An 11,998-nucleotide genomic window follows, 5' to 3' on the forward strand; every position below is an offset into this window, starting at 1 on the left:
TAATTTTCTGCCAGGGCGGCGAAGACTTCGGTCGCCGTGGCCAAGTGGTGCAATAAACACGGCCAGGTAACCCGACGCGCGTCGGCCAGCCAGACATATCGGCATGAAACCACTAACAAGTTAATTGCAGACCTTGTTTATTTTTCGTAATTGTTTCATGTAAATGACGCTAGCTGCTTCGTGTGGCGTTCTTCCGATTAAAAAAAGACTAATCTCAAGATAGAATTTGGACTGTGGATAGTGGATTTATTCAAAGTCTTCGAATAACGGCACAATCAATTTTTTACCGAAACCGAAATAATACCGGTATTCTTTCGGTTTTTCCAATGCTTAGGTTGTTCCAAATGAAAAAGGAACTACAGGCCACTTAAGGGGGTAGTCTACCCTCGATTTGTAACTAGAAAATACCTAGAATCTTACTAGATTTTGGGTCGAAAATATGGGTTTGCGGCCAGACGTTGATTGACCTTATTAGAACAAATTGTGGGCTGTGTGAGGGCTCATTCGAAAGAGGAAGGTTAGACGCAGCGCGCTTTTCTCACGAGGTTAACGAGATTATGTTAATAACTAATAATATGATGGCCCAAAGTAGAGAAAAAATCTAGGAAAAAATCCCGCAGATTTCAATGCATTTTCTGTCTCTAATAGACTTTTTTGGCTTATGAGATGAGAAAGGCGCGCTGCGTTGAACCTTCCTCTTTCGAATGAGCCCTCACACAGCCCACAATTTGTTCTAATAGGGTCAATCAACGTCTGGGCGCAGATCCATGTTTCGACCCATTTTTCTAGTAGGATTCTAGTTATTTGCTAGATATTTGCTATTTACTAGAATCTTACTAGAAAAATGGGTCGAAACATGGATCTGCGCCCAGACGTTGATTGACCCTATTAGAACAAATTGTGGGCTGTGTGAGGGCTCATTCGAAAGAGGAAGGTTCAATGCAGCGCGCTTTTCTCATCTCATAAGTCAAAAAAGTCTATTAGAGACAGAAAATGCATTGAAATCTGCGGGATTTTTTCCTAGATTTTTTCTCGACTTTGGGCCATCATATTATTAGATATAAACATAATCTCGTTAACCTCGTGAGAAAAGCGCGCTGCGTTGAACCTTCCTCTTTCGAATGAGCCCTGACACAGCCCACAATTTGTTCTAATAAGGTCAATCAACGTCTGGCCGCAAACCCATATTTTCGACCCAAAATCTAGTAAGATTCTAGTAATTTTCTAGTTACAAATCGAGGGTAGACTAGCCCCTTAATGTTCCGTCGTAAAACCCTCCGCGCGAAGGAACAAGCGCGAGTCCGAATTCACAGGCGAGGCCGTCATAAAACATTCAGCTAAAGACCTTCCAGATGTACCTCCCAACAAAGTGATTTTTAGCCAGCCGAAAGAAGCACAGCCGATGTAGCCAGATGTATTTGGACCTTTTATACCGTTAAAGTACTAAACTTTATACCGTAGCTACCTGCAACCGAACATACTCCTTGGTTTCAAATTCTTGCTTTAGTTTATTAAAAGGAAGTAGACTCGTTTTCAGGATTGCAAGGGTGCGGGATTCGCCTCTTATTCTCATCTCTCGATAATAATACAAACACGGGGTTTTTCACTAGTCAAAAACGCTAGATAAAAGATCGATCTAGGACACTATCTGCCTCAAAAGTTCTATTTTTTCGTTTACGAGGCGTAATTGGCATTATTCGGCAGCATGTAGCTATGAAAATAGCTTGTATGCTTCCGAATAATGCAAATTACGGTGACGACTAATGCAAATTTCGCCTCGTAAACGGAAAATAGGACTTTTGAGGCAGATAGTGTCCTAGATCGATCTTTTATCTAGCGTTTTTAACTAGTGAAAAACCCCGTGTTTGTATTATTATCGAGAGATGAGAAGAGACGAATCCCGCACCCTTGCAATCCTGGAAAAAGGCTATACTGGAACTGCAATTACTCGAATTAATATTCGGACGTTCTAAAAAAGACGAGAACTTTTTTAATATTGTACTAAACGATTTGAACTTTTTTGGGGAGCTGGAGCAATTAGTTTACTACAGGATGTGAAAAGAAATTTTTTCAAAAATTGCAATTGATCGGAATTGTATGAAAAAATACTAAGAGTTGCATTTTACAACTTTTTTATGTGGGCCCATATTGAAAAATTGAAAAATACGCTTTGTAGATCTGTGTCGACTAAACATATTTTGAAAATTTCGTCAAAATCGGTTGACGTTGCAATGAGCTACAAACGTTTGAAGATGGTAAAAATCGCAGATTTTCAGCCTACATCGAAGAATTCTTACATCTTTCAAGGCCTGTCGTTTTTTCCCGCATCAACCGATTTCGATGAAACTTTCACAGTGCACATTATTTACGCAGGCCTACAAAACGTACTTTTTAAATTTTCAATATAGGCCCGCGCGAAAAAGTTGTAAAATGTAACTTTTAGTATTTTCTCTGCAATTCCGACCAAATGCATTTTTTGAAAAAATTTCTTTTCACATCCTGCAGTAAACTAATTGTTCCAGCTCCCCCAAAAAATTCAAATCGTATAGTACAATATTTAAAAAGTTATCATCTTCTTTAGATCGTCCGAATATTAATTCGTGTAACTGTACGTATTAGGGGATAATTAATGTATTACTAGTTTATTGATTTATGTGTAGGTTTACTCTTAATGTAACTGTAAAGAAAATTACGGCGAGGGGGGAAGAACGTAACATTCAATTTGTACATATAGTTTCCATCTCTCTTGCGATCAATGCAGACAATTTTTATTTTGCACAAAGATCCGCAGTCTAGGAAAAATAATATAGATATAATAGAAATAAATAAAATTTAATATTTTTTTATATCGGGTTTATTATTTCGTTTTCATTCAGAATCGGTATTTGGAATTGTCGGTAAAAAGGAAGACTGCTACATATTTGTACAATATGTAGAAATTCATTTCACCGACATTACCAACATTACTGACATAACCTCACCGACGGTGCTGCCCTGTATAACGGCATCCGCCGCTCCACGCAGACTCCACGAGCTGCCTTCCATTTGGACGGAAGAAGCTGCCCTCTAGATGCTGTGACGGCGGTGGACGGCGGACTTTGTTACATCTATGCGCATTTCTGGAAGCCCAGGTGGCATGAACTCCACACTCTTTCTAGATGTACTCCAACCGTTGCTCCGAGCAGCCAATAAGCGGCGTCTGGAACCATACTGCCCTCCAAATTCACTCCACGCTCTGGACTATTCCTGGCAGTTCCAAACTGTGCTATCAGGGCAGGTGTACAAAGTCCGCCGTCACAGCATCTAGAGGGCAGCTTCTTCCTTCCAGATGGAAGGCAGCTCGTGGAGTCTGTGTGGAACGGCGGATGCCGTTATACAGGGCAGCACCGTCGGTGAGGTTATGTCAGTAATGTTGGTAATGTCGGTGAAATGAATTTCTACACATTGTACAAATATGTAGCAGTCTTCCTTTTTACCGACAATTCCAAATACCGATTCTGAATGAAAACGAAATAATAAACCCGATATAAAAAAATATTAAATTTTATTTATTTCTATTATATCTATATTATTTTTCCTAGACTGCGGATCTTTGTGCAAAATAAAAATTGTCTGCATCGATCGCAAGAGAGATGGAAACTATATGTACAAATTGAATGTTACGTTCTTCCCCCCTTGCCGTAATTTTCTTTACAGTTACATTAAGAGTAAACCTACACATAAATCAATAAACTAGTAATACATTAATTATCCCCTAATACGTACAGTTACACGAATTAATATTCGGACGATCTAAAGAAGATGATAACTTTTTAAATATTGTACTATACGATTTGAATTTTTTGGGGGAGCTGGAACAATTAGTTTACTGCAGGATGTGAAAAGAAATTTTTTCAAAAATTGCATTTGGTCGGAATTGCAGAGAAAATACTAAAAGTTACATTTTACAACTTTTTCGCGCGGGCCTATATTGAAAATTTAAAAAGTACGTTTTGTAGGCCTGCGTAAATAATGTGCACTGTGAAAGTTTCATCGAAATCGGTTGATGCGGGAAAAAACGACAGGCCTTGAAAGATGTAAGAATTCTTCGATGTAGGCTGAAAATCTGCGATTTTTACCATCTTTAAACGTTTGTAGCTCATTGCAACGTCAACCGATTTTGACGAAATTTTCAAAATATGTTTAGTCGACACAGATCTACAAAGCGTATTTTTCAATTTTTCAATATGGGCTCACATAAAAAAGTTGTAAAATGCAACTCTTAGTATTTTTTCATACAATCCCGATCAATTGCAATTTTTGAAAAAATTTCTTTTCACATCCTGTAGTAAACTAATTGCTGTAGCTCCCCAAAAAAGTTCAAATCGTTTAGTACAGTATTAAAAAAGTTCTCGTCTTTTTTAGAACGTCCGAATATTAATTCGAGTAATTGCAGTTCCCGTATAGCCTTTTTCCAGGATTGCAAGGATGCGGGATTCGCCTCTTCTCATCTCTCGATAATAATACAAACACGGGGTTTCTCACTAGTTAAAAACGCTAGATAAAAGATCGATCTAGGGCCCCATCTCCCTCAAAGGTCCTATTTTCCGTTTACGAGGCGAAATTTGCATTAGTCGTCACCGTAATTTGCATTATTCGGGAGCATACAAGCTATTTTCATAGCTACATGCTGCCGAATAATGCCAATTACGCCTCGTAAACGAAAAAATAGAACTTTTGAGGCAGATAGTATTCTAGATCGTTCTTTTATCTAGCGTTTTTGACTAGTGAAAAACCCCGTGTTTGTATTATTATCGAGAGATGAGAATAAGAGGCGAATCCCGCACCCTTGCAATCCTGAAAACGAGTCTACTTCCTTTTAATAAACTAAAGCAAGGATTTGAAACCAAGGAGTATGTTCGGTTGCAGGTAGCTACGGTATAAAGTTTAGTACATTAACGGTATAAAAGGTCCAAATACATCTGGCTACATCGGCTGTGCTTCTTTCGGCTGGCTAAAAATCACTTTGTTGGGAGGTACATCTGGAAGGTCTTTAGCTGAATGTTTTATGACGGCCTCGCCTGTGAATTCGGACTCGCGCTTGTTCCTTCGCGCGGAGGGTTTTACGACGGAACATTAAGTGGCCTGTAGTTCCTATTTCATTTGGAACAACCTAAGCATTGGAAAAACCGAAAGAATACCGGTATTATTTCGGTTTCGGTAGAAAATTGATTGTGCCGTTATTCGAAGACTTTGAATAAATCCACTATCCACAGTCCAAATTCTATCTTGAGATTAGTCTTTTTTTAATCGGAAGAACGCCACACGAAGCAGCTAGCGTCATTTACATGAAACAATTACGAAAAATAAACAAGGTCTGCAATTAACTTGTTAGTGGTTTCATGCCAATATGTCTGGCTGGCCGACGCGCGTCGGGTTACCTGGCCGTGTTTATTGCACCACTTGGCTACGGTGACCGAAGTCTTCGCCGCCCTGGCAGAAAATTATTCGAAGCTACACCGTTTCGATAGTTTCCAGATGGCTGGGAAACCCAAAGGTCTGGTCGCCACATGTGCGATCTTGCCGAATCCTAGGGCCCGCTTCAAGGTTCCGTTCACCCCCAAATGGGACTTTCACCAACATGTTCAGTCGCGTTTTTAACACTTTTTAATGGGTTGTTAAAATTTTTTTATCTTATTAGGAATTTATTTTAGTTAGTGATCATATTCATCGATAAAAAAAGATGAGTATACGGTACTATTTATATTGAGTCCTACAAAATATTGCAATTAGAATTACGATTTCAATTATGTCTACTTGTTCTTTGAATACAGTAGAGACTCCCGTATCCGTACCCCCATTATCCGAATACATACCCTAATATAAGTAAAGAGGATTAGATTGAATATAAGGACGTCCTATTGTCCGTATGTTCTGTTATCGCCGCGTCGCTCGCTGTGCCGGGATTCAAATGCGCGCCGTCTCCAGATTCCGACTTTCTGACTCATGCTTCCGAAACTTCGGCAACGTAAAAATCGAAGGAACGCGTCGGCGTCGATCAGTCGAGCAGGTAGTTCACACAGACAGAGTAGAGGTACGCTTGTGTGTAGCGCGCAAGCAATTGAACAGGCACTCAGACGGGCTGAGTTTTCACGTTACCGAAGTTTCGAAAGCATGAGGCGAAAAGTCAGAGTCTGGAGACGGCGCACAGTGTGACCTTTCGTCCAAATCGGAGACAAAATCGAAGAACTTTTGATAGAAATAAGGTAGAGCGATGAAATTTTTTAAAAATTAGAGCTGAAACATTACAGAATATGGGAAAAATAGGGAGATTATGGTAAGAACGTTTTTTAACGTTGAGAAAATTCGTTAAACTTGCACAATTTCGAGAAAATTGTGGTTTTTCCAATACCACGCGCGGAAATTTTTTTTTTAATTTTTGCTATATATCATTTCCCGTAGATTTTTTCACGTCGATTTCAAATCTGGTCTCAAAATTTGTCTACGACCTCAGGATATTGCAAAATCGATTTCTTTAAATTCTACATGTTTAACGAATTTTCTCGGTTAAAAAACGTTCGTACCATAACTTCCCTATTTTTCCCATATTCTGCAAAGTTTCAGCTTTCATTTTAAAAAAATTTCATCGCTCTACCTCATTTCTATCGAAAGTTCTTTGATTTTGAATCGAGTCTGGTCCAAATTTTCCACTGTGCGCCGACGCGACGAAATCTCTCCGTATTTAATCATTGATTAAACACGTTTAATCAATCATAATGTATTAATATTGGATATCACTGTATTCGGGAAAGTCTACAGAATCTTTTGCCAGAAAGAACAATTCAATATCTTTTATAATAACATCACAATATTTGTTTGAAGTTGAAAAATATGTTTTTTTTTCAAAGCCTTGTTCCTGAAAAACTGTGCGTATAGGAAAAAAATTGAAAACAGATTCGGAATCAGCGCGAAAAACTCAGGCCAATAAGTCCTGGGTAGTTACCAAAACAACTCTGGATTTTCTGCACGAAATTACCTGAACCTTTTCCCGGAATGTTCGTTTGACAAGCAAATTTTCACATAATCATCCATTTCATTTCCAAAGTACAGTACCAGGACCTCGACCAACCGGCTTGATCGAGAGACAAACAGCCTGGACAAATTAAGGCCCGATGGATAATTGAGACCCGAGGGAAACCACGTCTTACCCTGCCATAGTCCGGCCACTCTAAGCGACCGTAATTATCCTTACGGGCACCGTCGCGTCGGTTCTTCCACGCCATAATTAATCCTCCGGCAACCCTGCCTCTCTTCCCAGTTTTCCCCGAAATTCTATACTCTATACAATTGTACTTGCAGCTTGCAGCTATTCCTTCTGACGCGATAACGGTAACGTTAGCGTATCTGCTTTATAATATTTGTCATTGTTGTAATATCCTGCAATTTCTACCATCTTTAACCCTTAGCACTCCAGTGGTGACTCGAAATCACCACTAAAAATTGCTGTCCCATTATGCAAAATATTGTTTACATTGTTAAACATGTTGGTAGCTAATCAATTACTAAACCTTTAATTATTGTATGAGGTATTACAATCAATTTCATATCCATCAAATGAAAAGAATCGTATAGAACGAAATTATTCTACCTAGAACGAGATGTTTCATTTTCGAGTTAAAACAGCTCCGAAATTAAAACAGCTGCAAATGGTTAATTATTATAACTATCTTTTAAATTTTCAATATAGGCCCCACATAAAAAAGTTGTGAAATGCAACATTTAGTACCTATTTTCTCTACAATTCCGGCCAACTGCAATTTCTGGAAAAATATCTTTAGGATGACGGGTAATTCAGTGTCTATGATGTTTCGCGTGGTTAACAGACAACGATATAGATATTTATTAAAACAATAACACGTAACAATAACAAAACAAAACAAGATGTAATAATAATAACAATAACGAGAAAACTAGATTATAAACGTTAATGACTATCGAGTACTAACAAAGTACAGAGATATAAATTAACGTAGCGCGGGCAACTCTAGAGCGATGCGTTCTCAACGAGTGCCACAAGCTTTTTTTCCACTGGTAAAAATCCTTTTTGGTGGGAGGATTAGCAACGTGAGAAAGACCGTTAAAATAAGGGGAGGAATTCTCCGTTCCTCAAGAGTAAGGAGAAAGTTTCCTTCCCCAAAACAATTCAAAGTCGTCGCTGCCAAGGACATTGCAACGGTTGAGTCAGGGTTCTGGTAATCGTCACTTTTACGACCGAACCCTCAATGCAACCGTCCACAGCGCGCACTTGAGAAGGATGAAATTTCCGCGTCCGGAAAGTCCCTCTTTCCAACGCGCCATGTCCACTACATATCTTTTCACATCGTGCAGTAAACTAATTTCTCCAACTTCTCACGAAAAGTCCAAATCCATATAGTCCAACATTAAAAAAGTTACAGTTACTCGAATTAATACAACCCCTGGCAGAAAGGTTCCGATCCGGAGGCATTGATACGGATTTTACAGAAAACTATAACTTTATGGAGTTGAAACTGATGGGAAATTAAAAGGGGCTTATTAAAGAATGAAGAACAACAAATTAACATAAGCTTCCATTTATTATAACAAAGAAACGAGAAAATAAACAAAATGTTACACGGAAAAAAGTTAATAGACCCATTAATAGATCTGCTGGAAGAAAGTTTCCCATTTGATTTACAGTCTCCGCAACACCAAATTTCTTCAACAATTACTGTTGGATGATTCTTATAGAGTTTTTTGCGCTGATTCCGAATTTGCCCTTAATTTTTCTCCTAGATACAAATTTCGGATCACGAATAATAGATACAAAATTTGTAATTAGTTACTCGAAGATATAGATACACAGGGGACCACCTGTAGCGGTATTTTCGAATACCTCGAAACCATTCTGCACTTCGCAATCATAACTTAAATTGTGTTTCTTTTTTTTCAATTACAAAAAGTGGACAGCGAAAGTCGACAGCGCGAACTGCATCAATTCTTTAAGTTGAAAATAAATGTAGACAATTAAAAAATGTTTTTGGTTAAACTTTTCATTAAAACTCGAAGCAATAAGTATTTACCGAACAAAACGATTATAGATGCGGGATTCGATTCGGGGCCAGAAGATTCCCAGCCGTATATATGTACTTGTTTTGTTAACGACTACCCAACCTCTAAAAAATTATAAAAAAATTAAGAACGGTTGCTTCAATAATATCCAAGTACTGAATTCTTATAAAACTGGAGTCTCTAACACTTCAATACAAAACATGCATTTTCTTGGAATTTTTGGAGGTTTTCAATTTTTTAAAACATGTTTCCGTAATCCGAAAAATCTGAAAAAATACACATTAATAATCAGGATGAGACACAACTAACGTAACAATATAAATGTGGTCAACTGAAGACTTTGATGTATGTATATACATAAAATCGGCAATTTTATGTTTTCCGATTTGTTTAAAAATCGATTTTGCAACCAAAAATTTTGAAAAAAATCTCAGTAGTGTATGCTATTCGGTAGAATATTCATGAATTTTTTCATAATTTTCTGTTGAACATGACGTGACTAAAAACAAATTTGGTTGGATACTTCTGACCATCTTTTCCGGCTATACCTTAAGAATCAACGAAACCATTATTTAAAAAATACAAAATATATTTCTTTTTACATCGTTAAAACCGATTTTTCAAAAAAAATTAGGCCTAATTTCTCTTCGATATCTCTTTTAGATCAAAAGTTATAGCAAAATGTGCGTCGCGCCGCGTGCTGTGCCCGAGATTCAAATGCGCGCCGTCTCCAGATTCCGACTTTTCGCCTCATGCTTCCGAAACTTCGGCAACGTGAAAATCGAAGGAACGCGTCGGCGTCGATCAGTCGAGCAGGTAGTCACACGGACATGGTAGAGGTACGTTTGTTGTGTAGCGCGCGTGCAATCGAACCTGCACCAACACGGGCAAGCGCGGTCGACACCGCTCACGGATACGACGATACGTCAGGGAAGGGGAAACTGCCGTTCAGTTTTCAGCAGTTTTCAGTTATTCTCTCAACTCTCAACAGTTCTCAAGTTCTCGTTCGCTTAGCTCGGTCGTAATATCTGTGGTTGTCAGGAGGACGCCGCCGCATGTCACATTGTACTTTCACTTTCGAGATATTGTCGTTTAAAGTTTTGATCACTAATGCTTTGACAAGGACATTGGTTATAAATTGTATTATTTTTTCGAGCCTTTTGTATTGATTTTCGTTACGTTTTTTCTGGTAAATACCTAATCCTACACTATAAAGTTCAATAAATGCATAAACTGAAATTTTTTGAAATTGTGACATGCAGCGTTTTTCTTGACACAATCACAGATATATTTACATAGCTTCGCTCTGTGGTTACACGTTACACTCGCGAGTGCGGTCTGCGTTGCGGCATTTGACTATTTGACTATTTATTAGATTGACTTGCTTGGATTATGTGATTACGTGGATTACTTGGATTACGTGCACTACGTGGAAGGAAGGAAGAACGGAAGGTATTTGTACATATTTATATTGGTTAATCGGTTTCATTTTGCTCAAATGTCTCCCAAAATCTTCGCGTGAAAAAGCGTGAGAACGCTTGTCGGCACACCACGCGACAGTGCCATTTGCCATCACGTATGAGGTGCTACGGGGCGAGTATGTTCACTTCAATGTAGAGTCCAAAATAGTAAATTGTTTGTTTCTTTATCACTTTATCACTCTCTTTTCATTATCATTATTATCATTTATCACTTTAAACAAATCCAACACAATTCAGCTTTGGCCCATTCAGATTAGAATTAGCTTAGCAATATTCTAAATCGGCAAAATGATGGCTTAAACCAATTCAGTAAGGCAAGTATTTAATCTTCTTCACTTGCTTCTCATCATCGAATTTTTTTATTTCTGGTAGTACATTCTTTTGTTTGTAGTTCAACTTAATCGATTTTTTATAAATATCATTGCAATATTTGAATCAGTTAGGTATATTAGTTGATGAAAAACGTCAGAAGACCTTTTGTAATTGTAGCACCAGAAATTAGAAAATTCGTTGAGATGAGCAATAAGCGAAGAAGATTAAATACTCACCTTTACTCACTGTGTAATTGAAAATCTAATTTACAGAACAGAGGATAAATATAATGTGCTATCCAGGGAAGGAGTAGAAGGAAGCTGCGGCAACCGGGGAAGAGGAAGACCTCTAATTTTTCGCGTGGTACGTATATCTAATTATGCCATTCAACACACATGCATATATTGTACATTACTGATTTTCTTTGTATTTTTTAGGTATCCCACCTATGCCAGAACGTGCTACGGGCCACAAGTTTCGGGAAGCAGAGGCAACAACGTGTAATAATCACAATATACAGGGTGTTCCGTTTAAATACGAACACCTAAATATCTCTTCAGGTTATTGTGATGCAAAAAATATTTGTTACGTAATGCGCATGGTGTCAATGGACCAAATATCTGGCACACCGTGCACGTTACGTAACAAATATTTTTTGCATCACAATAACCTGAAGAGATATTTAGGTGTTCGTCCAATAATAAAGCATAGTAATAATAAAAAATTATAATATTTATTATATATATATATATATATTCCTTGTGTCATTGTCCATGTGTCTTTACCAACTCCCTGCGGCGTATTAAAAAATAAGAAAAAGTAAATTTTCTTTTCCCTTATACGACACTTTGTCTTTTTTTGCATGGGGACATTTTAATCTTAGCTTCCATCTCTTGCAATGGATGCAGAGAATTTTTATTTTGCACAAATTATTTTTTTTTCGTTTTCTCTCCTTGCATATGACTAGTGAATATTCATTCAAAAATCAGTATTGTCGGTAAAAAGGAAAACTGCTACATATTTGTACAATAGAAATCTACTTTATCGACGTCTGCCACATTAGTGCGATCTGCCCTTACCGACGGCGCTGCCCTGTATAACGGCATTCGCCGCATCACCGACGAGATACTATTAAA

General features: G+C 38.0%; 1 long non-coding RNA gene across 1 annotated transcript; it reads left to right on the forward strand.

Moving 5' to 3' along the window:
* The first annotated feature begins 9,970 nt into the window (after positions 1 to 9,970).
* LOC143214618 (uncharacterized) lies at positions 9,971 to 11,605 on the forward strand. Its single transcript, XR_013010181.1, has 3 exons — positions 9,971 to 10,521; positions 11,135 to 11,225; positions 11,300 to 11,605. It is a non-coding gene; the product is annotated as an uncharacterized LOC143214618 (long non-coding RNA).
* The last annotated feature ends 393 nt before the right edge of the window (positions 11,606 to 11,998 follow it).

Source organism: Lasioglossum baleicum, chromosome 12, assembly GCF_051020765.1.
Source record: "Lasioglossum baleicum chromosome 12, iyLasBale1, whole genome shotgun sequence".
Lineage (NCBI taxonomy): Eukaryota > Metazoa > Arthropoda > Insecta > Hymenoptera > Halictidae > Lasioglossum > Lasioglossum baleicum.